This window comes from Hordeum vulgare, chromosome 1H (genome assembly GCF_904849725.1).
Source record: "Hordeum vulgare subsp. vulgare chromosome 1H, MorexV3_pseudomolecules_assembly, whole genome shotgun sequence".
NCBI lineage: Eukaryota > Viridiplantae > Streptophyta > Magnoliopsida > Poales > Poaceae > Hordeum > Hordeum vulgare.
Window position 1 is genome coordinate 391975312 of NC_058518.1, and position 6874 is coordinate 391982185.

The window sequence follows — 6874 nt, forward strand, 5'->3', positions numbered from 1 at the left end:
GCGCTAACACCAATTGGCATGGTTCACATGTCTCAAACGATTCAAAAACGAGTGAGCTCAAAGATCCATCAGTATGGAGCTTCTTCATGCATTTTATACCAATATGACTCAAGCGGCAGTGCCACAAGTAAGTGGTACCATCATTACTACTTTGTATCTTTTGGCATTAATATTATGAACATGTGTATTACTACGGTCAAGATTCAATAAACCATTCATATTAGATGCATGACCATTGAAGGTTTTATCCAAGTAAACAGAGTAACCATTATTCTCCATAAATGAATAACCGTATTGCAATAATCATGATCCAATCATGTTCAAGATCAATGCAAACACCAATCAATATTTAGGTTTAACACTAATCCCGAAGGTAGAGGGAGCGTGTGATGTTGATCACCTCAACCTTGGAACTACTTCCAACACACATCGTCACCTCACCCTTGCTAGTATCCGTTTATTCGATAGCTATAATTTCAAATTAATAACATTTAGCAACCGAACCGGTATCTAATACCCTGGTACTACTAGGAGTACTAGTAAGGTACACATCAATATCATGTATATCCAATATACTTTTGTCGACTTTGCGAGCCTTCTCGTCTACCAAGTATCTAGGGTAGTGCTGCTTCAGTGACCGTTCCCCTCATTTTAGAAGCACTTAGTCTCGGGTTCGTGTTCAACCTTGGGTTTCTTTACTAGAGCGGCAACTGTTTTGCCAGTCATGAAGTATCCCTTCTTTCCCTTTCCCTTCTTGAAATTAGTGATTTTACTAACCATCAACAATTGATGCTCCTACTTGATTTCTACTTTTGCGGTGTCAAACATCGTGAATAACTTAGGGATCATCTTATGCATCCCTGATATGCTATAGTTCATCACGAAGCTCCAGTTTCTTGGTGGCAGTGAATTTGGAGAACTATGTCAATCACTGTCTTATCTGGAAGATCAACTCCCACTTGATTCAAGCGATTGTAGTACCCACACAATCTGAGCTCTAGCTCAACGATTGAGCTTTTCTCCCTTACTTTGTAGGCAAAGAATCGTGTCAGAGATCTCATACTTCTCAACATGGGCATGAGTCTGAAATCCTAATTTCATCTCTTAGAACATCTCATAAGTCCCATGCCATTCAAAACGTCTTCGGCGCCTCAATTCTAATCCGTTAAGCATTACGCACTCAACTATCACGTAGTCATCAAAAACGTGTATGTCAGATGTTCGCAACATCTACAAACGACACTCGAATATAATTTTGAAAAATGTAGAATATTGGCATGAAACAATCAAAAATTATAGATACGACGGAGACGTATCAGTATCCCCAAGCTTAATTCCTGCTCGTCCTCGAGTAGGTAAATGATAAAAATATAATTTTGATGTGGAATGCTACCTAGCATAATCTTTATCATATAATCTAATCATGGCATGAATATTAAGGCACGAGTTATTCGAAGCAATAGTCTAATATTTTACATTAAGACAATAATACTTCAAGTAAACTAATAAAGAAATCATGTCTTCTCAACAATATCATGGCTAAAAGAAAGTTGTCCCTACAAAATCATATATTCTAGCTATGTTGCATCTTCATCACACAAAGAATTAAATCATGCACAACCCCGGTTTTAGCCAAGCAATTGTTTCATACTTTAGTATTCTCAAACTTTTTCAACTTTCATGCAATACATGAGCGTGAGCCATGGGTATACCACTATAGGTGGAATCGAATATGGTGGAGGTTGTGGAGAAGACAAAAAGAAGGAGATAGTCTCACATCAACTAGGCGTATCAACGGGCTATGGAGATGCCCATCAATAGATATCAATGTGAGTGAGTAGGGATTGCCATGCAACAGATGCACTAGAGTTATAAGCGTATGAAAGCTCAAAAAGAAACTAAGTGGGTGTGCATCCCACTCGCTTGCTCACGAAGACCTGGGGCAATTTGAGGAATCCCATCATTGGAATATACAAGCCACGTTCTATAATGAAAAATTCCCACCAATATATGAAAGTGACAATATAGGAGACTCTCTATCATGAAGATCATGGTGCTACTTCGAAGCACAAGTGTGGAAAAGGAAATAGTAGCATTTCCCCTTCTCTCTTTTCTCTCATTTTTTATTTTTATTTTCTCCTCTTTTTTGGTGGGCTTCTTTGGCCTCTTTTTTATGGGCTTCTTTGGCCTCTTTTTTTTTCAAAAAGTCCGGAGACTCATCCCAACTTGTGAGGGAATCATAGCTTCCATCATCCTTTCCTGATATGGGACAATGCTCTAATAATGATGATCATGACACTTTTATTTATTTACAACTCAAGAATTAAAACCCGATATTGTAACGAAATATGACTCTATATGAATGCCTCTAACAGTGTACCAGGATGTGCAATGATCTAGCGTAGCAATGATATCAAAAAAGGGACAAGCCATGAAAACATCATGCTAGCTATCTTACGATCATGCAAAGCAGTATGACAATGATGGTGCGTATCATAATAAACGGAACAGTGGAAGTTGCATGGAAATATATCTCGGAATGGCTATGGAAATGCCATAATAGGTAGGTATGGTGGCTGTTTTGAGGAAGGTGGGTTTAATGCACCGGCGGAAGTTGCGCGGTACTAGAGAGGCTAGCAAATGTGGAAGAGTGAGAGTGCGTATAATCCATGGACTCAACATTATTCATAAAGAACTCACATACTTATTGCAAAAATTTATTAGTCATTGAAACAAGGTACTACGCGCATGCTCCTAGGGGAAGGGTTGGCAGGAGTTAACCATCGCGCGATCCCGACCTCCACACAAAGGATGACAATCAATAAATAAATCATGCTCCGACTTGTTCACATAACGGTCCACCATACGTGCATGATACGGGAATCATAAACTTTAACAAAAATATTTCTACCAATCCACAATTATTCGCTAGCATGACTCTAATATCACCATATTTATATCGCAAAACTATTGCAAGGAATCAAACATATCATATTTAGTGAGCTACAAGTTTTATGTAGGATTTTATGACTAACCATGTGAATGACCAACTCCTATTAACTCTCTAAATAGATATAAGTGAAGCATGAGACTTTAATTATTTCAACAAAATATATGCCCACGCTCTAACAAATATAAGTGAATAAAAAGAGCATTCTACAAATGGCGGTTTTCTACGTGTAGAGAAACACGCATCCAAACTTCAAATGATATAAGTGAAGCACATGAAGCATTCTATAAAGCCATACCCAAAAGATATAAGTGAGGTGCAAAGAGTCTTCTATAAATCAACCAAGGACTTTCTCATACCAGCATGGTGCATTATTAAAATAAATATAAAAAGCACACGACGCTCCAAGATTTACACATATCATGTGACGAATAAAAATATAGCTCTAAGTGAAATTACCGATGGTTGTTAGAAGAAAGAGGGGATGCCTTCTGAGGCACCCCTAACTTAGTTTCTTGGGAGTCCTTGAATATTACCTTGGGGTGCCATAGTGTCGGTACACAAACGATTGGGGTCCCTAGTGCCCCAGACTTGTGCACGGGCGCAAAGAGCCCCTGACGGCAGGGTATGGCAGAGTCCAGACAAGATGCACCCCCAAGATTACGAAGGCCCCGGCAAGCCTGCCTTTCCGGGAAGATATCTAAGGACACACCCGTTTAGCGGGCATAATGAACTCACCAGGCACGAGGCCTCGGCAACCCTCCTTTGCCGGGAGAACAACCGAAGCTCCCGGCAAGCTTCCTTGCCGGGACGAAGACCCAAGGCCCCGGCAACCGCCCTTGCCGGGATGACGTGGCTAGGCACTGGAGGGCAACCGCCCTTGCCACAGTGCCACCGCCCCCCGAGTTCCAGCGCATTCCGCATGTGCCAGCGGGGCGTCCAGGTGTACAAACACCTGGACACATGTCTTCAGCAGCACTTAGCTGACAAGGACAAGACGTGCATTTAGTGCACCTGACAACGATAGATGGATAAGCATCGCTCTAGGTTCACTGTAACATTTCGTGAACCTACCACCGAGCCCTGAAGGTGACCCCTTTGCCTATAAAAGGAGGCCCTTAGCTCATTCACAAGGGGTTAGACTTTTTGGATATTGGCCAAGAAGACGGTTATCATCACTGTAACGAACAACAAAAGTGCTTAATACAGTCAGACGAGCAGGACGTAGGGTTTTACGCGTAAGCGGCCGGAACCTGGGTAAAAAGGCTTGTCGGGTGTTGATCGTTAGATCTGCTCTTGACGTTGTCTTTCCCCGCCCTACAATCACAAGGACATCACATTGATCCCCATAGGTATCGACCTAGCATCGCTGACATCTTTGGCACGCTAGGTAGGGGCGAGGGAGAGATGCGTGAATTGGAGCAAACTCAACACCGGCTCCATCGAAGTTTGGGCGCTATACCGCGTTCCCGGAAATGGGGTACCGCGGCGGGCGCCCTGTTCTACTACGGCTTCCCAAGGCCTGCGTGAGCGCGTTGCTACACATGCGCGCGGGGCGGGGAGGTGGAGGATCCAAGAGCAGCATCGTCAGGCCGATGCGTCACTCGGGGGCCAACGCGCAGCTGTCGAGGGTGCGCCTGAGCGCTTCACAGAGGCCCCGGCGCATACTCTGGCGGACGCACCTCTGCGGAGCGATGCATAGTCATTGAGGACGCGCTACACGGTCCCGAAGTCCCGGTGCGCACTCCAGTGCGAGTGTTGCGGCCCTGAGAGCGTTGCATCGTCGCCCAAAGACGCGCTCGGGGCCTCCGCAAACACAGCCTACAAGAGAGAAGCAAAGGGGTTACGCCCTGGCTGGCTCTTTATCCAAGCGATGGTCACGGACCGTCGGCAAGAAGTCCCTGCCGGAGAAAAGACCGCCAGGAGCGGTGATCTCCTGCTTGCCGAGGGCTCCGATGCCCCAGCAAAAGGTTCAAGCGCCTCGCAACCACAGTGCAGACAGATAAGATCCTTTGTTTTTTCACTTCGAAAGTTTCAAATCTTTGTGTGAGGAGAATGCGTGTACTAGGACCTTCCCAAAGTTTGGTGCACCTTGTCTTTGTTTCGAACTCGCTCAAACGACGTGAATGGCCACAAAGCGCGTTCAAACAGTTGCCAACCTGATCAACAGAACAAGCGGCTACGTAGCACTCGATTTTGTCTCAAGCTGCGCCGGGCGATTTCCATGGTTGCGCCGAACGCGGCAAGCAGCCTTGCCGGTAGTTGATACGTCTCCATCGTATCTACTTTTCCAAAATCTTTTGCCCTTGTTTTGGACACTAATTTGCATGATTTAAATGGAACTAACCCGGACTGACGCTGTTTTCAGTAGAATTGCCATGGTGTTGTTTTTGTGCAGAAATGAAAGTTGTCGGAACATCCTGAAAATTTACGGAGAATTTTTCTGGAAAATATGAAAAATACCTGCGCAAAATCCACCAGAGGGGATGGGCCAGTGGGCCACAAGCCCTGTTGCCGCGGCCACCCCCTGGGCGCGGCAACCAAGCTTGTGGGGCCCACGTGGCTCTGTCGCCCCCAAACTCAGCTCTATAAGTTCACTTTCGCCTAGAAAAAAATCAGAAGAGAAGATTTCATCGCGTTTGCGATACGGAGGCGCCGCCACATCCTGTTCTTCATCTGGAGGACAGATCTAGAGTCCGTTTTGGGCTCCAGAGAGGGGAAATCGTCACCATCGTCATCATCAACCTTCTTCCCTCTCCAATTCCATGAAGCTCTTCATCGTTCGTGAGTAATCTATTCGTAGGCTCGCTGGGCAGTGATGAGTAGGATGAGATCTATCATGTAATCGAGTTAGTTTTGACGGGGATTGATCCCTAGTATCCACTATGTTCTAAGATTGATGTTGCTACTACTTTGCCATGCTTAATGCTTGTCACTAGGGCCCGAGTGCCATGATTTCAGATCTGAAATTATTATGTTGTGACCAATATATGTGTGTTTTAGATCCGATCTTGCAAGTTGTAGTTACCTACTATGTGTTATGACCCGGCAACCCCGGAGTGACAATAACCGGAACCACTCTCGGTGATGACCATAGTTTGAGGAGTTCATGTGTTCACCAAGTGCTGATGCATTGTTCCGGTTCTTTATTAAAAGGAGAACCTTAATATCCCGTAGTATCCTTTTGGACCCCGCTGCCACGGGAGGGATGGACAATAGATGTCATGCAAGTTTTTTTCCCTAAGCACGTATGATTACACACGAAATGCATGCCTACATCACATTGACGAACGGGAGCTAGCCACATATCTCTCTATGTTATAACTGTTGCATGATGAATGTCATCCAAATGAATCACCAACCCATTGCCTACGAGTTTGTCCCACTGCTGCTGTTACTTGTTTTGCTCTGCTGTTGTTACTTGTTTTGCTCGGCTCCTGTTACTACTGTTGCTACTTGCTACTGCTGTTACTATTGTCGCTTGCTACTGCTGCTACTTGCTACTATTGCTACTTGCTACTGCTATCACTACTGCTGTTCCTTGCCACTGATGTTACTCGTTACACTGCTGCTACCTGCTACAATACTGGTTCGCTCGGCGTTGACGGGAAAATACAATTTCCGTCAATGGGCAACTTCTCGTGCCATTGATACGACAGTTAGGAATAGTCTGCCGTCAACAAATTGTTTCTGACACCATTGTTATCATCCTACTTTGCTGCTGATACTTTGCTTGCAGATACTAATCTTTCAGGTGTGGTTGAATCTGACACATTCAGCTGCTAATACTCGAGAGTATTATCTCACCTCCTGACTGTCGTACCAACAAATTTGGGTCAAATACTCTACCCTCGAAAACTGTCGCGAACCCACGCGCTGGTGGGCCATTGCAAGACAATTGCTGATTGTTGAGCAACTGGGAGC